We start from the raw sequence: 27,257 nt of genomic DNA, 5'->3' as shown, positions 1-27,257 counted from the left end.
TTTACACAAACAACCTTAAACTAAAGTCTTGTTTACTCTTCCAGCCAGCCATGTTGTTACAGTAGGACGCACAAGTACAATCAATCAAGAGCATTTTCATTTCAAAACAACTGGCGAAGGACAGAAATTCGTGTATTGCAAAAAATATGTGTATTTCTCTTTCAATTCGAATGTTAGATTAAAAATATAACTTGATCATATGTAAGAAAGAAAATACTTTAATCAGATAAACAAGGTATGTATGTGCCTATAACGATGACAAATATCTATATGGCATAATTAAGTTCAAGTTCTTAGAAATTAGAAGTACCCGCGTCATTAAACAGATAAATCCTATACATGTACAAGTATATTGTTATTAATTTGGCGCTGAAACAGAATACTGATCTATATATTGAAGCATTCTTTCTTTACAGTAAAACAATGCATGGCATGGATTTAAGTGCATGTTGACATTTGGACGTTTTGTTTCTAGATATTATTTCCATAACTTCTACAGTAAACTGATCCTGACACCATTTATGCCTTGTTAGTCGATTCAAAACCGCTATCTTGCCTATCGTCGTTTCATCGTTGTCGATGTCTACACACTTCAGTTGACTCGGTGACTTCTTTTTTTATGCCACTAAATATTTACATATAATCGTCTGAAGACAGGTAGTTACAGTACGATTATAAATGATAGACTGTATCATCGCCCATTGTGTCGGAACTGTCTGTAACAACATGGTGGTGAGCTTTCCGTGATTGGCACCAATCTTGTCTTGTCTCAGTGTCAGACATGGTCAGTGTCATCTGTATATCTGAATATAAACCATCTGCGAGTGGATATTCCTCAGTGTTCCATTATCTGTTTACCTCAGGATTAGTTCTAAAGATACTATCAAAAATACTATGACTTCCCCTTCCTGCAAACCCCTTAACAAGTCGCTGGTTGACTACTCATTCACTGAGAGTTGCCTTTCCTTTGAAGACTCTTTTGACCTGGGATATCCGCCCTTGGTAGACTACCCACTGAGCGACCATGACAGCAGCATGATAGATATTCCTGAAGGAGCGAAGAGAAGACAGATACCCCAGATGCATAAAGTCAAAAGAAGAACAATGGATGACAAAGATATTTCAAACCTTCTGAGAAAAAGCGTCCAGTTACGCAGGAGGTCGTTACGAAAAGTGGACATGGATACAGAAATATTTAGGCGTTTTAGTCCACGTCGACTAACCATCAAGAGTGTGAGCACATCCCGATCCCGCACTTGTTCAGTGCCGAGAAAGCCTAAACAGTGTGCCAAAGAACAACACAGTACTTTTTTCCAAAGCTGTCTCACTCAAAAACTGTCTTTCGACATGATGTTATGATATATTTTGTTGGGATTGCCTGTGGTGTCAATGTCAGTTGTAACACACCATTGTTATGTCATTTTCCTGAGTGCTATGCCATTTGTTATTGAATAAACCTCCTTGCCATTACGAGTCGTGTTAGTTCTGATGGATGCATTTTTCACATGTGAGAAGGAAAGAACAATGAATAAATGTTAGAAGATGTACAGATCGAAAATACTGAAATGAGAGAGTAAAGAATCACAGTCTCGTTTGGGCCTTATTCCCTCTGAACTATGTTCAAGATAGACTACTATCGTTTAGGTTTTGTCCATAAGAACCTGACAATATATTAAAAATGCCATACTAAATTCCCTTTTGAAGTGAGCTTGACTGTATGCTTAACGATCTCTTTAGTTTGTGAGCCATATTGTTTTGTAGTATTTTGTTTTATGAAAATGTACGTTACACTACATTTGTTCAGTATATTTGGTACACATCCAGTAAAGTGATAATATAATATACATAGTAAATTGGACAGAAAGTTCTTGTTTTGAACAGACACAGTATGGCTGTGGTTGATTGCGTATCAGTTCCTCGAACGTATAGTAAATGTTCTTTACTCTGCTTCGATGTGTATGCATAAACCGTCACACAGTCAGAAACACAAAATGGATTGGATCCATGGGCCTTGTGGGTTATTCTGTTTATAAAAAAACGTGTACGGCGAATAAATTACATACTATTGGGCTTTGTTTGTCAAAGTGTGTAAATGCAACGTTGTTATGCATGTATACAGACCACATTGTGGTTACATTTACCATCTTGCTACAATATTGTGCTGGCTAACGTTTCGTCTTGTGTGTGTGTGTGTTTGTGTATTTTGGTGATTTTCCATAAGCTTGGACACTGCTACTTGTCTATGTCAAACTGTCAATATTAACTACAATATTAATTGCTCAGTGCAATCACTTCCAATACTGATCTAAATAGGACATTATCACAAGAAAAGAACTGGACTAGATTTGTAGCTCATTGGATGTGAAGGTGTGAATGTCAAATGTGACATATAGATTGTGTCACATGGTATATATTTCATGAAGAAAAACTCATCATGCATATATCATTCTTTTTATCGATTTATTGATACAGGCAACAATAACATGTAAATGTAGCACTTTCAACATAACATCTTACAAAGAAATCAATGTTTCACAACCATTCGAAATTATCTGCGATTACTCCACGGGCTTGAAGCACAGCAAATAAATTATCTGCGATTACTACACGGGCTTGAAGCACATCAAATCACTCATTAACGTGGCATTATGTCTTGTGTGTGCAGGTCTGATCCATTTGAGTGTTCCATCTTGGCGTTTGAGAGGATGGAATGTTGCTCCACGTTTGAGGGTGACTCGCCGAGGGCTAAATCGTCTGAAAACTGATCTGTTCATTTTGCCTCTCTTGAGAACGGACATGATAGTCCTGGCCTTCCGTTTCTCCTCTTCCGTCTTCTCCGACTCAAGTGTCTGCATCAGTCTTGTCTTGATTTGGTCTTTTCGTATGGGACTGCAATCTACTATGCTGGGGGTTTCCATCATCATTGCTGTTAGATATGACTGTAGATTGTGTAGAACTGATGTAGAATCCACACAATCTGTTTCTTCCTTCTCCCTTCTAGAACAATCCAGTAGAGGCAGATAGCTCTGATTGAAGGAAACATCAAGGGAAAGACAACTCTCAGTAAATGAGTAATCCACCAACTGTTTGTTTCTGACATTCAGAGCAGAGGAATCCATACTTTTCTGGTAATAGTAGACGATTTGAAAGCCTGAGGTAAACTAACGAAATACAGAGGGAGGCCGATTAAATACGGAGGGAAGGGTTACATCGTCAGACACAGAGACCCATCTGTCAAATAATCCCGATTATCATCAGACAAATCCAATCAGTCAAGATCACTGAAGTGTCTAAAACACAAAACATAAGTAGGTTTCTGATATGATCTCATTGAGTCCTTTGTTTACACAAACAACCTTAAACTAAAGTCTTGTTTACTCTTCCAGCCAGCCATGTTGTTACAGTAGGACGCACAAGTACAATCAATCAAGAGCATTTTCATTTCAAAACAACTGGCGAAGGACAGAAATTCGTGTATTGCAAAAAATATGTGTATTTCTCTTTCAATTCGAATGTTAGATTAAAAATATAACTTGATCATATGTAAGAAAGAAAATACTTTAATCAGATAAACAAGGTATGTATGTGCCTATAACGATGACAAATATCTATATGGCATAATTAAGTTCAAGTTCTTAGAAATTAGAAGTACCCGTGTCATTAAACAGATAAATCCTATACATGTACAAGTATATTGTTATTAATTTGGCGCTGAAACAGAATACTGATCTATATATTGAAGCATTCTTTCTTTACAGTAAAACAATGCATGGCATGGATTTAAGTGCATGTTGACATTTGGACGTTTTGTTTCTAGATATTATTTCCATAACTTCTACAGTAAACTGATCCTGACACCATTTATGCCTTGTTAGTCGATTCAAAACCGCTATCTTGCCTATCGTCGTTTCATCGTTGTCGATGTCTACACACTTCAGTTGACTCGGTGACTTCTTTTTTTATGCCACTAAATATTTACATATAATCGTCTGAAGACAGGTAGTTACAGTACGATTATAAATGATAGACTGTATCATCGCCCATTGTGTCGGAACTGTCTGTAACAACATGGTGGTGAGCTTTCCGTGATTGGCACCAATCTTGTCTTGTCTCAGTGTCAGACATGGTCAGTGTCATCTGTATATCTGAATATAAACCATCTGCGAGTGGATATTCCTCAGTGTTCCATTATCTGTTTACCTCAGGATTAGTTCTAAAGATACTATCAAAAATACTATGACTTCCCCTTCCTGCAAACCCCTTAACAAGTCGCTGGTTGACTACTCATTCACTGAGAGTTGCCTTTCCTTTGAAGACTCTTTTGACCTGGGATATCCGCCTTTGGTAGACTACCCACTGAGCGACCATGACAGCAGCATGATAGATATTCCTGAAGGAGCGAAGAGAAGACAGATACCCCAGATGCATAAAGTCAAAAGAAGAACAATGGATGACAAAGATATTTCAAACCTTCTGAGAAAAAGCGTCCAGTTACGCAGGAGGTCGTTACGAAAAGTGGACATGGATACAGAAATATTTAGGCGTTTTAGTCCACGTCGACTAACCATCAAGAGTGTGAGCACATCCCGATCCCGCACTTGTTCAGTGCCGAGAAAGCCTAAACAGTGTGCCAAAGAACAACACAGTACTTTTTTCCAAAGCTGTCTCACTCAAAAACTGTCTTTCGACATGATGTTATGATATATTTTGTTGGGATTGCCTGTGGTGTCAATGTCAGTTGTAACACACCATTGTTATGTCATTTTCCTGAGTGCTATGCCATTTGTTATTGAATAAACCTCCTTGCCATTACGAGTCGTGTTAGTTCTGATGGATGCATTTTTCACATGTGAGAAGGAAAGAACAATGAATAAATGTTAGAAGATGTACAGATCGAAAATACTGAAATGAGAGAGTAAAGAATCACAGTCTCGTTTGGGCCTTATTCCCTCTGAACTATGTTCAAGATAGACTACTATCGTTTAGGTTTTGTCCATAAGAACCTGACAATATATTAAAAATGCCATACTAAATTCCCTTTTGAAGTGAGCTTGACTGTATGCTTAACGATCTCTTTAGTTTGTGAGCCATATTGTTTTGTAGTATTTTGTTTTATGAAAATGTACGTTACACTACATTTGTTCAGTATATTTGGTACACATCCAGTAAAGTGATAATATAATATACATAGTAAATTGGACAGAAAGTTCTTGTTTTGAACAGACACAGTATGGCTGTGGTTGATTGCGTATCAGTTCCTCGAACGTATAGTAAATGTTCTTTACTCTGCTTCGATGTGTATGCATAAACCGTCACACAGTCAGAAACACAAAATGGATTGGATCCATGGGCCTTGTGGGTTATTCTGTTTATAAAAAAACGTGTACGGCGAATAAATTACATACTATTGGGCTTTGTTTGTCAAAGTGTGTAAATGCAACGTTGTTATGCATGTATACAGACCACATTGTGGTTACATTTACCATCTTGCTACAATATTGTGCTGGCTAACGTTTCGTCTTGTGTGTGTGTGTGTTTGTGTATTTTGGTGATTTTCCATAAGCTTGGACACTGCTACTTGTCTATGTCAAACTGTCAATATTAACTACAATATTAATTGCTCAGTGCAATCACTTCCAATACTGATCTAAATAGGACATTATCACAAGAAAAGAACTGGACTAGATTTGTAGCTCATTGGATGTGAAGGTGTGAATGTCAAATGTGACATATAGATTGTGTCACATGGTATATATTTCATGAAGAAAAACTCATCATGCATATATCATTCTTTTTATCGATTTATTGATACAGGCAACAATAACATGTAAATGTAGCACTTTCAACATAACATCTTACAAAGAAATCAATGTTTCACAACCATTCGAAATTATCTGCGATTACTACACGGGCTTGAAGCACAGCAAATAAATTATCTGCGATTACTACACGGGCTTGAAGCACATCAAATCACTCATTAACGTGGCATTATGTCTTGTGTGTGCAGGTCTGATCCATTTGAGTGTTCCATCTTGGCGTTTGAGAGGATGGAATGTTGCTCCACGTTTGAGGGTGACTCGCCGAGGGCTAAATCGTCTGAAAACTGATCTGTTCATTTTGCCTCTCTTGAGAACGGACATGATAGTCCTGGCCTTCCGTTTCTCCTCTTCCGTCTTCTCCGACTCAAGTGTCTGCATCAGTCTTGTCTTGATTTGGTCTTTTCGTATGGGACTGCAATCTACTATGCTGGGGGTTTCCATCATCATTGCTGTTAGATATGACTGTAGATTGTGTAGAACTGATGTAGAATCCACACAATCTGTTTCTTCCTTCTCCCTTCTAGAACAATCCAGTAGAGGCAGATAGCTCTGATTGAAGGAAACATCAAGGGAAAGACAACTCTCAGTAAATGAGTAATCCACCAACTGTTTGTTTCTGACATTCAGAGCAGAGGAATCCATACTTTTCTGGTAATAGTAGACGATTTGAAAGCCTGAGGTAAACTAACGAAATACAGAGGGAGGCCGATTAAATACGGAGGGAAGGGTTACATCGTCAGACACAGAGACCCATCTGTCAAATAATCCCGATTATCATCAGACAAATCCAATCAGTCAAGATCACTGAAGTGTCTAAAACACAAAACATAAGTAGGTTTCTGATATGATCTCATTGAGTCCTTTGTTTACACAAACAACCTTAAACTAAAGTCTTGTTTACTCTTCCAGCCAGCCATGTTGTTACAGTAGGACGCACAAGTACAATCAATCAAGAGCATTTTCATTTCAAAACAACTGGCGAAGGACAGAAATTCGTGTATTGCAAAAAATATGTGTATTTCTCTTTCAATTCGAATGTTAGATTAAAAATATAACTTGATCATATGTAAGAAAGAAAATACTTTAATCAGATAAACAAGGTATGTATGTGCCTATAACGATGACAAATATCTATATGGCATAATTAAGTTCAAGTTCTTAGAAATTAGAAGTACCCGCGTCATTAAACAGATAAATCCTATACATGTACAAGTATATTGTTATTAATTTGGCGCTGAAACAGAATACTGATCTATATATTGAAGCATTCTTTCTTTACAGTAAAACAATGCATGGCATGGATTTAAGTGCATGTTGACATTTGGACGTTTTGTTTCTAGATATTATTTCCATAACTTCTACAGTAAACTGATCCTGACACCATTTATGCCTTGTTAGTCGATTCAAAACCGCTATCTTGCCTATCGTCGTTTCATCGTTGTCGATGTCTACACACTTCAGTTGACTCGGTGACTTCTTTTTTTATGCCACTAAATATTTACATATAATCGTCTGAAGACAGGTAGTTACAGTACGATTATAAATGATAGACTGTATCATCGCCCATTGTGTCGGAACTGTCTGTAACAACATGGTGGTGAGCTTTCCGTGATTGGCACCAATCTTGTCTTGTCTCAGTGTCAGACATGGTCAGTGTCATCTGTATATCTGAATATAAACCATCTGCGAGTGGATATTCCTCAGTGTTCCATTATCTGTTTACCTCAGGATTAGTTCTAAAGATACTATCAAAAATACTATGACTTCCCCTTCCTGCAAACCCCTTAACAAGTCGCTGGTTGACTACTCATTCACTGAGAGTTGCCTTTCCTTTGAAGACTCTTTTGACCTGGGATATCCGCCTTTGGTAGACTACCCACTGAGCGACCATGACAGCAGCATGATAGATATTCCTGAAGGAGCGAAGAGAAGACAGATACCCCAGATGCATAAAGTCAAAAGAAGAACAATGGATGACAAAGATATTTCAAACCTTCTGAGAAAAAGCGTCCAGTTACGCAGGAGGTCGTTACGAAAAGTGGACATGGATACAGAAATATTTAGGCGTTTTAGTCCACGTCGACTAACCATCAAGAGTGTGAGCACATCCCGATCCCGCACTTGTTCAGTGCCGAGAAAGCCTAAACAGTGTGCCAAAGAACAACACAGTACTTTTTTCCAAAGCTGTCTCACTCAAAAACTGTCTTTCGACATGATGTTATGATATATTTTGTTGGGATTGCCTGTGGTGTCAATGTCAGTTGTAACACACCATTGTTATGTCATTTTCCTGAGTGCTATGCCATTTGTTATTGAATAAACCTCCTTGCCATTACGAGTCGTGTTAGTTCTGATGGATGCATTTTTCACATGTGAGAAGGAAAGAACAATGAATAAATGTTAGAAGATGTACAGATCGAAAATACTGAAATGAGAGAGTAAAGAATCACAGTCTCGTTTGGGCCTTATTCCCTCTGAACTATGTTCAAGATAGACTACTATCGTTTAGGTTTTGTCCATAAGAACCTGACAATATATTAAAAATGCCATACTAAATTCCCTTTTGAAGTGAGCTTGACTGTATGCTTAACGATCTCTTTAGTTTGTGAGCCATATTGTTTTGTAGTATTTTGTTTTATGAAAATGTACGTTACACTACATGTGTTCAGTATATTTGGTACACATCCAGTAAAGTGATAATATAATATACATAGTAAATTGGACAGAAAGTTCTTGTTTTGAACAGACACAGTATGGCTGTGGTTGATTGCGTATCAGTTCCTCGAACGTATAGTAAATGTTCTTTACTCTGCTTCGATGTGTATGCATAAACCGTCACACAGTCAGAAACACAAAATGGATTGGATCCATGGGCCTTGTGGGTTATTCTGTTTATAAAAAAACGTGTACGGCGAATAAATTACATACTATTGGGCTTTGTTTGTCAAAGTGTGTAAATGCAACGTTGTTATGCATGTATACAGACCACATTGTGGTTACATTTACCATCTTGCTACAATATTGTGCTGGCTAACGTTTCGTCTTGTGTGTGTGTGTGTTTGTGTATTTTGGTGATTTTCCATAAGCTTGGACACTGCTACTTGTCTATGTCAAACTGTCAATATTAACTACAATATTAATTGCTCAGTGCAATCACTTCCAATACTGATCTAAATAGGACATTATCACAAGAAAAGAACTGGACTAGATTTGTAGCTCATTGGATGTGAAGGTGTGAATGTCAAATGTGACATATAGATTGTGTCACATGGTATATATTTCATGAAGAAAAACTCATCATGCATATATCATTCTTTTTATCGATTTATTGATACAGGCAACAATAACATGTAAATGTAGCACTTTCAACATAACATCTTACAAAGAAATCAATGTTTCACAACCATTCGAAATTATCTGCGATTACTCCACGGGCTTGAAGCACAGCAAATAAATTATCTGCGATTACTACACGGGCTTGAAGCACATCAAATCACTCATTAACGTGGCATTATGTCTTGTGTGTGCAGGTCTGATCCATTTGAGTGTTCCATCTTGGCGTTTGAGAGGATGGAATGTTGCTCCACGTTTGAGGGTGACTCGCCGAGGGCTAAATCGTCTGAAAACTGATCTGTTCATTTTGCCTCTCTTGAGAACGGACATGATAGTCCTGGCCTTCCGTTTCTCCTCTTCCGTCTTCTCCGACTCAAGTGTCTGCATCAGTCTTGTCTTGATTTGGTCTTTTCGTATGGGACTGCAATCTACTATGCTGGGGGTTTCCATCATCATTGCTGTTAGATATGACTGTAGATTGTGTAGAACTGATGTAGAATCCACACAATCTGTTTCTTCCTTCTCCCTTCTAGAACAATCCAGTAGAGGCAGATAGCTCTGATTGAAGGAAACATCAAGGGAAAGACAACTCTCAGTAAATGAGTAATCCACCAACTGTTTGTTTCTGACATTCAGAGCAGAGGAATCCATACTTTTCTGGTAATAGTAGACGATTTGAAAGCCTGAGGTAAACTAACGAAATACAGAGGGAGGCCGATTAAATACGGAGGGAAGGGTTACATCGTCAGACACAGAGACCCATCTGTCAAATAATCCCGATTATCATCAGACAAATCCAATCAGTCAAGATCACTGAAGTGTCTAAAACACAAAACATAAGTAGGTTTCTGATATGATCTCATTGAGTCCTTTGTTTACACAAACAACCTTAAACTAAAGTCTTGTTTACTCTTCCAGCCAGCCATGTTGTTACAGTAGGACGCACTAGTACAATCAATCAAGAGCATTTTCATTTCAAAACAACTGGCGAAGGACAGAAATTCGTGTATTGCAAAAAATATGTGTATTTCTCTTTCAATTCGAATGTTAGATTAAAAATATAACTTGATCATATGTAAGAAAGAAAATACTTTAATCAGATAAACAAGGTATGTATGTGCCTATAACGATGACAAATATCTATATGGCATAATTAAGTTCAAGTTCTTAGAAATTAGAAGTACCCGTGTCATTAAACAGATAAATCCTATACATGTACAAGTATATTGTTATTAATTTGGCGCTGAAACAGAATACTGATCTATATATTGAAGCATTCTTTCTTTACAGTAAAACAATGCATGGCATGGATTTAAGTGCATGTTGACATTTGGACGTTTGGTTTCTAGATATTATTTCCATAACTTCTACAGTAAACTGATCCTGACACCATTTATGCCTTGTTAGTCGATTCAAAACCGCTATCTTGCCTATCGTCGTTTCATCGTTGTCGATGTCTACACACTTCAGTTGACTCGGTGACTTCTTTTTTTATGCCACTAAATATTTACATATAATCGTCTGAAGACAGGTAGTTACAGTACGATTATAAATGATAGACTGTATCATCGCCCATTGTGTCGGAACTGTCTGTAACAAGATGGTGGTGAGCTTTCCGTGATTGGCACCAATCTTGTCTTGTCTCAGTGTCAGACATGGTCAGTGTCATCTGTATATCTGAATATAAACCATCTGCGAGTGGATATTCCTCAGTGTTCCATTATCTGTTTACCTCAGGATTAGTTCTAAAGATACTATCAAAAATACTATGACTTCCCCTTCCTGCAAACCCCTTAACAAGTCGCTGGTTGACTACTCATTCACTGAGAGTTGCCTTTCCTTTGAAGACTCTTTTGACCTGGGATATCCGCCCTTGGTAGACTACCCACTGAGCGACCATGACAGCAGCATGATAGATATTCCTGAAGGAGCGAAGAGAAGACAGATACCCCAGATGCATAAAGTCAAAAGAAGAACAATGGATGACAAAGATATTTCAAACCTTCTGAGAAAAAGCGTCCAGTTACGCAGGAGGTCGTTACGAAAAGTGGACATGGATACAGAAATATTTAGGCGTTTTAGTCCACGTCGACTAACCATCAAGAGTGTGAGCACATCCCGATCCCGCACTTGTTCAGTGCCGAGAAAGCCTAAACAGTGTGCCAAAGAACAACACAGTACTTTTTTCCAAAGCTGTCTCACTCAAAAACTGTCTTTCGACATGATGTTATGATATATTTTGTTGGGATTGCCTGTGGTGTCAATGTCAGTTGTAACACACCATTGTTATGTCATTTTCCTGAGTGCTATGCCATTTGTTATTGAATAAACCTCCTTGCCATTACGAGTCGTGTTAGTTCTGATGGATGCATTTTTCACATGTGAGAAGGAAAGAACAATGAATAAATGTTAGAAGATGTACAGATCGAAAATACTGAAATGAGAGAGTAAAGAATCACAGTCTCGTTTGGGCCTTATTCCCTTTGAACTATGTTCATGATAGACTACTATCGTTTAAGTTTTGTCCATAAGAACCTGACAATATATTAAAAATGCCATACTAAATTCCCTTTTGAAGTGAGCTTGACTGTATGCTTAACGATCTCTTTAGTTTGTGAGCCATATTGTTTTGTAGTATTTTGTTTTATGAAAATGTACGTTACACTACAGTTGTTCAGTATATTTGGTACACATCCAGTAAAGTGATAATATAATATACATAGTAAATTGGACAGAAAGTTCTTGTTTTGAACAGACACAGTATGGCTGTGGTTGATTGCGTATCAGTTCCTCGAACGTATAGTAAATGTTCTTTACTCTGCTTCGATGTGTATGCATAAACCGTCACACAGTCAGAAACACAAAATGGATTGGATCCATGGGCCTTGTGGGTTATTCTGTTTATAAAAAAACGTGTACGGCGAATAAATTACATACTATTGGGCTTTGTTTGTCAAAGTGTGTAAATGCAACGTTGTTATGCATGTATACAGACCACATTGTGGTTACATTTACCATCTTGCTACAATATTGTGCTGGCTAACGTTTCGTCTTGTGTGTGTGTGTGTTTGTGTATTTTGGTGATTTTCCATAAGCTTGGACACTGCTACTTGTCTATGTCAAACTGTCAATATTAACTACAATATTAATTGCTCAGTGCAATCACTTCCAATACTGATCTAAATAGGACATTATCACAAGAAAAGAACTGGACTAGATTTGTAGCTCATTGGATGTGAAGGTGTGAATGTCAAATGTGACATATAGATTGTGTCACATGGTATATATTTCATGAAGAAAAACTCATCATGCATATATCATTCTTTTTATCGATTTATTGATACAGGCAACAATAACATGTAAATGTAGCACTTTCAACATAACATCTTACAAAGAAATCAATGTTTCACAACCATTCGAAATTATCTGCGATTACTCCACGGGCTTGAAGCACAGCAAATAAATTATCTGCGATTACTACACGGGCTTGAAGCACATCAAATCACTCATTAACGTGGCATTATGTCTTGTGTGTGCAGGTCTGATCCATTTGAGTGTTCCATCTTGGCGTTTGAGAGGATGGAATGTTGCTCCACGTTTGAGGGTGACTCGCCGAGGGCTAAATCGTCTGAAAACTGATCTGTTCATTTTGCCTCTCTTGAGAACGGACATGATAGTCCTGGCCTTCCGTTTCTCCTCTTCCGTCTTCTCCGACTCAAGTGTCTGCATCAGTCTTGTCTTGATTTGGTCTTTTCGTATGGGACTGCAATCTACTATGCTGGGGGTTTCCATCATCATTGCTGTTAGATATGACTGTAGATTGTGTAGAACTGATGTAGAATCCACACAATCTGTTTCTTCCTTCTCCCTTCTAGAACAATCCAGTAGAGGCAGATAGCTCTGATTGAAGGAAACATCAAGGGAAAGACAACTCTCAGTAAATGAGTAATCCACCAACTGTTTGTTTCTGACATTCAGAGCAGAGGAATCCATACTTTTCTGGTAATAGTAGACGATTTGAAAGCCTGAGGTAAACTAACGAAATACAGAGGGAGGCCGATTAAATACGGAGGGAAGGGTTACATCGTCAGACACAGAGACCCATCTGTCAAATAATCCCGATTATCATCAGACAAATCCAATCAGTCAAGATCACTGAAGTGTCTAAAACACAAAACATAAGTAGGTTTCTGATATGATCTCATTGAGTCCTTTGTTTACACAAACAACCTTAAACTAAAGTCTTGTTTACTCTTCCAGCCAGCCATGTTGTTACAGTAGGACGCACTAGTACAATCAATCAAGAGCATTTTCATTTCAAAACAACTGGCGAAGGACAGAAATTCGTGTATTGCAAAAAATATGTGTATTTCTCTTTCAATTCGAATGTTAGATTAAAAATATAACTTGATCATATGTAAGAAAGAAAATACTTTAATCAGATAAACAAGGTATGTATGTGCCTATAACGATGACAAATATCTATATGGCATAATTAAGTTCAAGTTCTTAGAAATTAGAAGTACCCGTGTCATTAAACAGATAAATCCTATACATGTACAAGTATATTGTTATTAATTTGGCGCTGAAACAGAATACTGATCTATATATTGAAGCATTCTTTCTTTACAGTAAAACAATGCATGGCATGGATTTAAGTGCATGTTGACATTTGGACGTTTGGTTTCTAGATATTATTTCCATAACTTCTACAGTAAACTGATCCTGACACCATTTATGCCTTGTTAGTCGATTCAAAACCGCTATCTTGCCTATCGTCGTTTCATCGTTGTCGATGTCTACACACTTCAGTTGACTCGGTGACTTCTTTTTTTATGCCACTAAATATTTACATATAATCGTCTGAAGACAGGTAGTTACAGTACGATTATAAATGATAGACTGTATCATCGCCCATTGTGTCGGAACTGTCTGTAACAAGATGGTGGTGAGCTTTCCGTGATTGGCACCAATCTTGTCTTGTCTCAGTGTCAGACATGGTCAGTGTCATCTGTATATCTGAATATAAACCATCTGCGAGTGGATATTCCTCAGTGTTCCATTATCTGTTTACCTCAGGATTAGTTCTAAAGATACTATCAAAAATACTATGACTTCCCCTTCCTGCAAACCCCTTAACAAGTCGCTGGTTGACTACTCATTCACTGAGAGTTGCCTTTCCTTTGAAGACTCTTTTGACCTGGGATATCCGCCCTTGGTAGACTACCCACTGAGCGACCATGACAGCAGCATGATAGATATTCCTGAAGGAGCGAAGAGAAGACAGATACCCCAGATGCATAAAGTCAAAAGAAGAACAATGGATGACAAAGATATTTCAAACCTTCTGAGAAAAAGCGTCCAGTTACGCAGGAGGTCGTTACGAAAAGTGGACATGGATACAGAAATATTTAGGCGTTTTAGTCCACGTCGACTAACCATCAAGAGTGTGAGCACATCCCGATCCCGCACTTGTTCAGTGCCGAGAAAGCCTAAACAGTGTGCCAAAGAACAACACAGTACTTTTTTCCAAAGCTGTCTCACTCAAAAACTGTCTTTCGACATGATGTTATGATATATTTTGTTGGGATTGCCTGTGGTGTCAATGTCAGTTGTAACACACCATTGTTATGTCATTTTCCTGAGTGCTATGCCATTTGTTATTGAATAAACATCCTTGCCATTACGAGTCGTGTTAGTTCTGATGGATGCATTTTTCACATGTGAGAAGGAAAGAACAATGAATAAATGTTAGAAGATGTACAGATCGAAAATACTGAAATGAGAGAGTAAAGAATCACAGTCTCGTTTGGGCCTTATTCCCTCTGAACTATGTTCATGATAGACTACTATCGTTTAAGTTTTGTCCATAAGAACCTGACAATATATTAAAAATGCCATACTAAATTCCCTTTTGAAGTGAGCTTGACTGTATGCTTAACGATCTCTTTAGTTTGTGAGCCATATTGTTTTGTAGTATTTTGTTTTATGAAAATGTACGTTACACTACAGTTGTTCAGTATATTTGGTACACATCCAGTAAAGTGATAATATAATATACATAGTAAATTGGACAGAAAGTTCTTGTTTTGAACAGACACAGTATGGCTGTGGTTGATTGCGTATCAGTTCCTCGAACGTATAGTAAATGTTCTTTACTCTGCTTCGATGTGTATGCATAAACCGTCACACAGTCAGAAACACAAAATGGATTGGATCCATGGGCCTTGTGGGTTATTCTGTTTATAAAAAAACGTGTACGGCGAATAAATTACATACTATTGGGCTTTGTTTGTCAAAGTGTGTAAATGCAACGTTGTTATGCATGTATACAGACCACATTGTGGTTACATTTACCATCTTGCTACAATATTGTGCTGGCTAACGTTTCGTCTTGTGTGTGTGTGTGTTTGTGTATTTTGGTGATTTTCCATAAGCTTGGACACTGCTACTTGTCTATGTCAAACTGTCAATATTAACTACAATATTAATTGCTCAGTGCAATCACTTCCAATACTGATCTAAATAGGACATTATCACAAGAAAAGAACTGGACTAGATTTGTAGCTCATTGGATGTGAAGGTGTGAATGTCAAATGTGACATATAGATTGTGTCACATGGTATATATTTCATGAAGAAAAACTCATCATGCATATATCATTCTTTTTATCGATTTATTGATACAGGCAACAATAACATGTAAATGTAGCACTTTCAACATAACATCTAACAAAGAAATCAATGTTTCACAACCATTCGAAATTATCTGCGATTACTCCACGGGCTTGAAGCACAGCAAATAAATTATCTGCGATTACTACACGGGCTTGAAGCACATCAAATCACTCATTAACGTGGCATTATGTCTTGTGTGTGCAGGTCTGATCCATTTGAGTGTTCCATCTTGGCGTTTGAGAGGATGGAATGTTGCTCCACGTTTGAGGGTGACTCGCCGAGGGCTAAATCGTCTGAAAACTGATCTGTTCATTTTGCCTCTCTTGAGAACGGACATGATAGTCCTGGCCTTCCGTTTCTCCTCTTCCGTCTTCTCCGACTCAAGTGTCTGCATCAGTCTTGTCTTGATTTGGTCTTTTCGTATGGGACTGCAATCTACTATGCTGGGGGTTTCCATCATCATTGCTGTTAGATATGACTGTAGATTGTGTAGAACTGATGTAGAATCCACACAATCTGTTTCTTCCTTCTCCCTTCTAGAACAATCCAGTAGAGGCAGATAGCTCTGATTGAAGGAAACATTAAGGGAAAGACAACTCTCAGTAAATGAGTAATCCACCAACTGTTTGTTTCTGACATTCAGAGCAGAGGAATCCATACTTTTCTGGTAATAGTAGACGATTTGAAAGCCTGAGGTAAACTAACGAAATACAGAGGGAGGCCGATTAAATACGGAGGGAAGGGTTACATCGTCAGACACAGAGACCCATCTGTCAAATAATCCCGATTATCATCAGACAAATCCAATCAGTCAAGATCACTGAAGTGTCTAAAACACAAAACATAAGTAGGTTTCTGATATGATCTCATTGAGTCCTTTGTTTACACAAACAACCTTAAACTAAAGTCTTGTTTACTCTTCCAGCCAGCCATGTTGTTACAGTAGGACGCACAAGTACAATCAATCAAGAGCATTTTCATTTCAAAACAACTGGCGAAGGACAGAAATTCGTGTATTGCAAAAAATATGTGTATTTCTCTTTCAATTCGAATGTTAGATTAAAAATATAACTTGATCATATGTAAGAAAGAAAATACTTTAATCAGATAAACAAGGTATGTATGTGCCTATAACGATGACAAATATCTATATGGCATAATTAAGTTCAAGTTCTTAGAAATTAGAAGTACCCGCGTCATTAAACAGATAAATCCTATACATGTACAAGTATATTGTTATTAATTTGGCGCTGAAACAGAATACTGATCTATATATTGAAGCATTCTTTCTTTACAGTAAAACAATGCATGGCATGGATTTAAGTGCATGTTGACATTTGGACGTTTTGTTTCTAGATATTATTTCCATAACTTCTACAGTAAACTGATCCTGACACCATTTATGCCTTGTTAGTCGATTCAAAACCGCTATCTTGCCTATCGTCGTTTCATCGTTGTCGATGTCTACACACTTCAGTTGACTCGGTGACTTCTTTTTTTATGCCACTAAATATTTACATATAATCGTCTGAAGACAGGTAGTTACAGTACGATTATAAATGATAGACTGTATCATCGCCCATTGTGTCGGAACTGTCTGTAACAACATGGTGGTGAGCTTTCCGTGATTGGCACCAATCTTGTCTTGTCTCAGTGTCAGACATGGTCAGTGTCATCTGTATATCTGAATATAAACCATCTGCGAGTGGATATTCCTCAGTGTTCCATTATCTGTTTACCTCAGGATTAGTTCTAAAGATACTATCAAAAATACTATGACTTCCCCTTCCTGCAAACCCCTTAACAAGTCGCTGGTTGACTACTCATTCACTGAGAGTTGCCTTTCCTTTGAAGACTCTTTTGACCTGGGATATCCGCCTTTGGTAGACTACCCACTGAGCGACCATGACAGCAGCATGATAGATATTCCTGAAGGAGCGAAGAGAAGACAGATACCCCAGATGCATAAAGTCAAAAGAAGAACAATGGATGACAAAGATATTTCAAACCTTCTGAGAAAAAGCGTCCAGTTACGCAGGAGGTCGTTACGAAAAGTGGACATGGATACAGAAATATTTAGGCGTTTTAGTCCACGTCGACTAACCATCAAGAGTGTGAGCACATCCCGATCCCGCACTTGTTCAGTGCCGAGAAAGCCTAAACAGTGTGCCAAAGAACAACACAGTACTTTTTTCCAAAGCTGTCTCACTCAAAAACTGTCTTTCGACATGATGTTATGATATATTTTGTTGGGATTGCCTGTGGTGTCAATGTCAGTTGTAACACACCATTGTTATGTCATTTTCCTGAGTGCTATGCCATTTGTTATTGAATAAACCTCCTTGCCATTACGAGTCGTGTTAGTTCTGATGGATGCATTTTTCACATGTGAGAAGGAAAGAACAATGAATAAATGTTAGAAGATGTACAGATCGAAAATACTGAAATGAGAGAGTAAAGAATCACAGTCTCGTTTGGGCCTTATTCCCTCTGAACTATGTTCAAGATAGACTACTATCGTTTAGGTTTTGTCCATAAGAACCTGACAATATATTAAAAATGCCATACTAAATTCCCTTTTGAAGTGAGCTTGACTGTATGCTTAACGATCTCTTTAGTTTGTGAGCCATATTGTTTTGTAGTATTTTGTTTTATGAAAATGTACGTTACACTACATTTGTTCAGTATATTTGGTACACATCCAGTAAAGTGATAATATAATATACATAGTAAATTGGACAGAAAGTTCTTGTTTTGAACAGACACAGTATGGCTGTGGTTGATTGCGTATCAGTTCCTCGAACGTATAGTAAATGTTCTTTACTCTGCTTCGATGTGTATGCATAAACCGTCACACAGTCAGAAACACAAAATGGATTGGATCCATGGGCCTTGTGGGTTATTCTGTTTATAAAAAAACGTGTACGGCGAATAAATTACATACTATTGGGCTTTGTTTGTCAAAGTGTGTAAATGCAACGTTGTTATGCATGTATACAGACCACATTGTGGTTACATTTACCATCTTGCTACAATATTGTGCTGGCTAACGTTTCGTCTTGTGTGTGTGTGTGTTTGTGTATTTTGGTGATTTTCCATAAGCTTGGACACTGCTACTTGTCTATGTCAAACTGTCAATATTAACTACAATATTAATTGCTCAGTGCAATCACTTCCAATACTGATCTAAATAGGACATTATCACAAGAAAAGAACTGGACTAGATTTGTAGCTCATTGGATGTGAAGGTGTGAATGTCAAATGTGACATATAGATTGTGTCACATGGTATATATTTCATGAAGAAAAACTCATCATGCATATATCATTCTTTTTATCGATTTATTGATACAGGCAACAATAACATGTAAATGTAGCACTTTCAACATAACATCTTACAAAGAAATCAATGTTTCACAACCATTCGAAATTATCTGCGATTACTCCACGGGCTAGAAGCACAGCAAATAAATTATCTGCGATTACTACACGGGCTTGAAGCACATCAAATCACTCATTAACGTGGCATTATGTCTTGTGTGTGCAGGTCTGATCCATTTGAGTGTTCCATCTTGGCGTTTGAGAGGATGGAATGTTGCTCCACGTTTGAGGGTGACTCGCCGAGGGCTAAATCGTCTGAAAACTGATCTGTTCATTTTGCCTCTCTTGAGAACGGACATGATAGTCCTGGCCTTCCGTTTCTCCTCTTCCGTCTTCTCCGACTCAAGTGTCTGCATCAGTCTTGTCTTGATTTGGTCTTTTCGTATGGGACTGCAATCTACTATGCTGGGGGTTTCCATCATCATTGCTGTTAGATATGACTGTAGATTGTGTAGAACTGATGTAGAATCCACACAATCTGTTTCTTCCTTCTCCCTTCTAGAACAATCCAGTAGAGGCAGATAGCTCTGATTGAAGGAAACATCAAGGGAAAGACAACTCTCAGTAAATGAGTAATCCACCAACTGTTTGTTTCTGACATTCAGAGCAGAGGAATCCATACTTTTCTGGTAATAGTAGACGATTTGAAAGCCTGAGGTAAACTAACGAAATACAGAGGGAGGCCGATTAAATACGGAGGGAAGGGTTACATCGTCAGACACAGAGACCCATCTGTCAAATAATCCCGATTATCATCAGACAAATCCAATCAGTCAAGATCACTGAAGTGTCTAAAACACAAAACATAAGTAGGTTTCTGATATGATCTCATTGAGTCCTTTGTTTACACAAACAACCTTAAACTAAAGTCTTGTTTACTCTTCCAGCCAGCCATGTTGTTACAGTAGGACGCACTAGTACAATCAATCAAGAGCATTTTCATTTCAAAACAACTGGCGAAGGACAGAAATTCGTGTATTGCAAAAAATATGTGTATTTCTCTTTCAATTCGAATGTTAGATTAAAAATATAACTTGATCATATGTAAGAAAGAAAATACTTTAATCAGATAAACAAGGTATGTATGTGCCTATAACGATGACAAATATCTATATGGCATAATTAAGTTCAAGTTCTTAGAAATTAGAAGTACCCGTGTCATTAAACAGATAAATCCTATACATGTACAAGTATATTGTTATTAATTTGGCGCTGAAACAGAATACTGATCTATATATTGAAGCATTCTTTCTTTACAGTAAAACAATGCATGGCATGGATTTAAGTGCATGTTGACATTTGGACGTTTGGTTTCTAGATATTATTTCCATAACTTCTACAGTAAACTGATCCTGACACCATTTATGCCTTGTTAGTCTATTCAAAACCGCTATCTTGCCTATCGTCGTTTCATCGTTGTCGATGTCTACACACTTCAGTTGACTCGGTGACTTCTTTTTTTATGCCACTAAATATTTACATATAATCGTCTGAAGACAGGTAGTTACAGTACGATTATAAATGATAGACTGTATCATCGCCCATTGTGTCGGAACTGTCTGTAACAACATGGAGGTGAGCTTTCCGTGATTGGCACCAATCTTGTCTTGTCTCAGTGTCAGACATGGTCAGTGTCATCTGTATATCTGAATATAAACCATCTGCGAGTGGATATTCCTCAGTGTTCCATTATCTGTTTACCTCAGGATTAGTTCTAAAGATACTATCAAAAATACTATGACTTCCCCTTCCTGCAAACCCCTTAACAAGTCGCTGGTTGACTACTCATTCACTGAGAGTTGCCTTTCCTTTGAAGACTCTTTTGACCTGGGATATCCGCCCTTGGTAGACTACCCACTGAGCGACCATGACAGCAGCATGATAGATATTCCTGAAGGAGCGAAGAGAAGACAGATACCCCAGATGCATAAAGTCAAAAGAAGAACAATGGATGACAAAGATATTTCAAACCTTCTGAGAAAAAGCGTCCAGTTACGCAGGAGGTCGTTACGAAAAGTGGACATGGATACAGAAATATTTAGGCGTTTTAGTCCACGTCGACTAACCATCAAGAGTGTGAGCACATCCCGATCCCGCACTTGTTCAGTGCCGAGAAAGCCTAAACAGTGTGCCAAAGAACAACACAGTACTTTTTTCCAAAGCTGTCTCACTCAAAAACTGTCTTTCGACATGATGTTATGATATATTTTGTTGGGATTGCCTGTGGTGTCAATGTCAGTTGTAACACACCATTGTTATGTCATTTTCCTGAGTGCTATGCCATTTGTTATTGAATAAACATCCTTGCCATTACGAGTCGTGTTAGTTCTGATGGATGCATTTTTCACATGTGAGAAGGAAAGAACAATGAATAAATGTTAGAAGATGTACAGATCGAAAATACTGAAATGAGAGAGTAAAGAATCACAGTCTCGTTTGGGCCTTATTCCCTCTGAACTATGTTCATGATAGACTACTATCGTTTAAGTTTTGTCCATAAGAACCTGACAATATATTAAAAATGCCATACTAAATTCCCTTTTGAAGTGAGCTTGACTGTATGCTTAACGATCTCTTTAGTTTGTGAGCCATATTGTTTTGTAGTATTTTGTTTTATGAAAATGTACGTTACACTACAGTTGTTCAGTATATTTGGTACACATCCAGTAAAGTGATAATATAATATACATAGTAAATTGGACAGAAAGTTCTTGTTTTGAACAGACACAGTATGGCTGTGGTTGATTGCGTATCAGTTCCTCGAACGTATAGTAAATGTTCTTTACTCTGCTTCGATGTGTATGCATAAACCGTCACACAGTCAGAAACACAAAATGGATTGGATCCATGGGCCTTGTGGGTTATTCTGTTTATAAAAAAACGTGTACGGCGAATAAATTACATACTATTGGGCTTTGTTTGTCAAAGTGTGTAAATGCAACGTTGTTATGCATGTATACAGACCACATTGTGGTTACATTTACCATCTTGCTACAATATTGTGCTGGCTAACGTTTCGTCTTGTGTGTGTGTGTGTTTGTGTATTTTGGTGATTTTCCATAAGCTTGGACACTGCTACTTGTCTATGTCAAACTGTCAATATTAACTACAATATTAATTGCTCAGTGCAATCACTTCCAATACTGATCTAAATAGGACATTATCACAAGAAAAGAACTGGACTAGATTTGTAGCTCATTGGATGTGAAGGTGTGAATGTCAAATGTGACATATAGATTGTGTCACATGGTATATATTTCATGAAGAAAAACTCATCATGCATATATCATTCTTTTTATCGATTTATTGATACAGGCAACAATAACATGTAAATGTAGCACTTTCAACATAACATCTAACAAAGAAATCAATGTTTCACAACCATTCGAAATTATCTGCGATTACTCCACGGGCTTGAAGCACAGCAAATAAATTATCTGCGATTACTACACGGGCTTGAAGCACATCAAATCACTCATTAACGTGGCATTATGTCTTGTGTGTGCAGGTCTGATCCATTTGAGTGTTCCATCTTGGCGTTTGAGAGGATGGAATGTTGCTCCACGTTTGAGGGTGACTCGCCGAGGGCTAAATCGTCTGAAAACTGATCTGTTCATTTTGCCTCTCTTGAGAACGGACATGATAGTCCTGGCCTTCCGTTTCTCCTCTTCCGTCTTCTCCGACTCAAGTGTCTGCATCAGTCTTGTCTTGATTTGGTCTTTTCGTATGGGACTGCAATCTACTATGCTGGGGGTTTCCATCATCATTGCTGTTAGATATGACTGTAGATTGTGTAGAACTGATGTAGAATCCACACAATCTGTTTCTTCCTTCTCCCTTCTAGAACAATCCAGTAGAGGCAGATAGCTCTGATTGAAGGAAACATTAAGGGAAAGACAACTCTCAGTAAATGAGTAATCCACCAACTGTTTGTTTCTGACATTCAGAGCAGAGGAATCCATACTTTTCTGGTAATAGTAGACGATTTGAAAGCCTGAGGTAAACTAACGAAATACAGAGGGAGGCCGATTAAATACGGAGGGAAGGGTTACATCGTCAGACACAGAGACCCATCTGTCAAATAATCCCGATTATCATCAGACAAATCCAATCAGTCAAGATCACTGAAGTGTCTAAAACACAAAACATAAGTAGGTTTCTGATATGATCTCATTGAGTCCTTTGTTTACACAAACAACCTTAAACTAAAGTCTTGTTTACTCTTCCAGCCAGCCATGTTGTTACAGTAGGACGCACTAGTACAATCAATCAAGAGCATTTTCATTTCAAAACAACTGGCGAAGGACAGAAATTCGTGTATTGCAAGAAATATGTGTATTTCTCTTTCAATTCGAATGTTAGATTAAAAATATAACTTGATCATATGTAAGAAAGAAAATACTTTAATCAGATAAACAAGGTATGTATGTGCCTATAACGATGACAAATATCTTTATGGCATAATTAAGTTCAAGTTCTTAGAAATTAGAAGTACCCGCGTCATTAAACAGATAAATCCTATACATGTACAAGTATATTGTTATTAATTTGGCGCTGAAACAGAATACTGATCTATATATTGAAGCATTCTTTCTTTACAGTAAAACAATGCATGGCATGGATTTAAGTGCATGTTGACATTTGGACGTTTTGTTTCTAGATATTATTTCCATAACTTCTATAGTAAACTGATCCTGACACCATTTATGCCTTGTTAGTCTATTCAAAACCGCTATCTTGCCTATCGTCGTTTCATCGTTGTCGATGTCTACACACTTCAGTTGACTCGGTGACTTCTTTTTTTTATGCCACTAAATATTTACATATAATCGTCTGAAGACAGGTAGTTACAGTACGATTATAAATGATAGACTGTATCATCGCCCATTGTGTCGGAACTGTCTGTAACAACATGGAGGTGAGCTTTCCGTGATTGGCACCAATCTTGTCTTGTCTCAGTGTCAGACATGGTCAGTGTCATCTGTATATCTGAATATAAACCATCTGCGAGTGGATATTCCTCAGTGTTCCATTATCTGTTTACCTCAGGATTAGTTCTAAAGATACTATCAAAAATACTATGACTTCCCCTTCCTGCAAACCCCTTAACAAGTCGCTGGTTGACTACTCATTCACTGAGAGTTGCCTTTCCTTTGAAGACTCTTTTGACCTGGGATATCCGCCCTTGGTAGACTACCCACTGAGCGACCATGACAGCAGCATGATAGATATTCCTGAAGGAGCGAAGAGAAGACAGATACCCCAGATGCATAAAGTCAAAAGAAGAACAATGGATGACAAAGATATTTCAAACCTTCTGAGAAAAAGCGTCCAGTTATGCAGGAGGTCGTTACGAAAAGTGGACATGGATACAGAAATATTTAGGCGTTTTAGTCCACGTCGACTAACCATCAAGAGTGTGAGCACATCCCGATCCCGCACTTGTTCAGTGCCGAGAAAGCCTAAACAGTGTGCCAAAGAACAACACAGTACTTTTTTCCAAAGCTGTCTCACTCAAAAACTGTCTTTCGACATGATGTTATGATATATTTTGTTGGGATTGCCTGTGGTGTCAATGTCAGTTGTAACACACCATTGTTATGTCATTTTCCTGAGTGCTATGCCATTTGTTATTGAATAAACATCCTTGCCATTACGAGTCGTGTTAGTTCTGATGGATGCATTTTTCACATGTGAGAAGGAAAGAACAATGAATAAATGTTAGAAGATGTACAGATCGCAAATAATGAAATGAGAGAGAAAAGAATCAAAGTCTCTTTATGGCCTTATTCCCTCTGAACTATGTTCAAGATAGACTACAATCGTTTAGGTTTTGTCCATAAGAACCTGACAATATATTAAAAATGCCATAATAAATTCCTTTTTGAAGTGAGCTTGACTGTATGCTTATCGGTCTCTTTAATTTGTGAGCCATATTGTTTTGTAGTATTTTGTTTTATGAAAATGTACGTTACACCACATTTGTTCAGTATATTTGGTACACATCCAGTAAAGTGATGATATAATATACATAGTAAATTGGACAGAAAAGTTCTTGTTTTGAACAGACACAGTATGGCTGTGGTTGATTGCGTATCAGTTCCTCGAATGTATAGTAAATGTTCTTTACTCTGCTACGATGTGTATGCATAAACCGTCACACAGTCAGAAACACAAAATGGATTGGATCCATGGGCCTTGTGGGTTATTCTGTTTATAAAAAAACGTGTACGGCGAATAAATTACATACTATTGGGCTTTGTTTGTCAAAGTGTGTAAATGCAACGTTGTTATGCATGTATACAGACCACATTGTGGTTACATTTACCATCTTGCTACAATATTGTGCTGGCTAACGTTTCGTCTTGTGTGTGTGTGTGTTTGTGTATTTTGGTGATTTTCCATAAGCTTGGACACTGCTACTTGTCTATGTCAAACTGTCAATATTAACTACAATATTAATTGCTCAGTGCAATCACTTCCAATACTGATCTAAATAGGACATTATCACAAGAAAAGAACTGGACTAGATTTGTAGCTCATTGGATGTGAAGGTGTGAATGTCAAATGTGACATATAGATTGTGTCACATGGTATATATTTCATGAAGAAAAACTCATCATGCATATATCATTCTTTTTATCGATTTATTGATACAGGCAACAATAACATGTAAATGTAGCACTTTCAACATAACATCTAACAAAGAAATCAATGTTTCACAACCATTCGAAATTATCTGCGATTACTCCACGGGCTTGAAGCACAGCAAATAAATTATCTGCGATTACTACACGGGCTTGAAGCACATCAAATCACTCATTAACGTGGCATTATGTCTTGTGTGTGCAGGTCTGATCCATTTGAGTGTTCCATCTTGGCGTTTGAGAGGATGGAATGTTGCTCCACGTTTGAGGGTGACTCGCCGAGGGCTAAATCGTCTGAAAACTGATCTGTTCATTTTGCCTCTCTTGAGAACGGACATGATAGTCCTGGCCTTCCGTTTCTCCTCTTCCGTCTTCTCCGACTCAAGTGTCTGCATCAGTCTTGTCTTGATTTGGTCTTTTCGTATGGGACTGCAATCTACTATGCTGGGGGTTTCCATCATCATTGCTGTTAGATATGACTGTAGATTGTGTAGAACTGATGTAGAATCCACACAATCTGTTTCTTCCTTCTCCCTTCTAGAACAATCCAGTAGAGGCAGATAGCTCTGATTGAAGGAAACATTAAGGGAAAGACAACTCTCAGTAAATGAGTAATCCACCAACTGTTTGTTTCTGACATTCAGAGCAGAGGAATCCATACTTTTCTGGTAATAGTAGACGATTTGAAAGCCTGAGGTAAACTAACGAAATACAGAGGGAGGCCGATTAAATACGGAGGGAAGGGTTACATCGTCAGACACAGAGACCCATCTGTCAAATAATCCCGATTATCATCAGACAAATCCAATCAGTCAAGATCACTGAAGTGTCTAAAACACAAAACATAAGTAGGTTTCTGATATGATCTCATTGAGTCCTTTGTTTACACAAACAACCTTAAACTAAAGTCTTGTTTACTCTTCCAGCCAGCCATGTTGTTACAGTAGGACGCACTAGTACAATCAATCAAGAGCATTTTCATTTCAAAACAACTGGCGAAGGACAGAAATTCGTGTATTGCAAGAAATATGTGTATTTCTCTTTCAATTCGAATGTTAGATTAAAAATATAACTTGATCATATGTAAGAAAGAAAATACTTTAATCAGATAAACAAGGTATGTATGTGCCTATAACGATGACAAATATCTTTATGGCATAATTAAGTTCAAGTTCTTAGAAATTAGAAGTACCCGTGTCATTAAACAGATAAATCCTATACATGTACAAGTATATTGTTATTAATTTGGCGCTGAAACAGAATACTGATCTATATATTGAAGCATTCTTTCTTTACAGTAAAACAATGCATGGCATGGATTTAAGTGCATGTTGACATTTGGACGTTTTGTTTCTAGATATTATTTCCATAACTTCTACAGTAAACTGATCCTGACACCAT

This window comes from Haliotis rufescens, unplaced genomic scaffold, assembly GCF_023055435.1.
Source record: "Haliotis rufescens isolate VD_foot unplaced genomic scaffold, xgHalRufe1.0.p SCAF_3, whole genome shotgun sequence".
Lineage (NCBI taxonomy): Eukaryota > Metazoa > Mollusca > Gastropoda > Lepetellida > Haliotidae > Haliotis > Haliotis rufescens.
The sequence above is the reverse complement of the archived record's forward strand: the minus strand, read 5'-3'. Positions refer to the sequence as shown.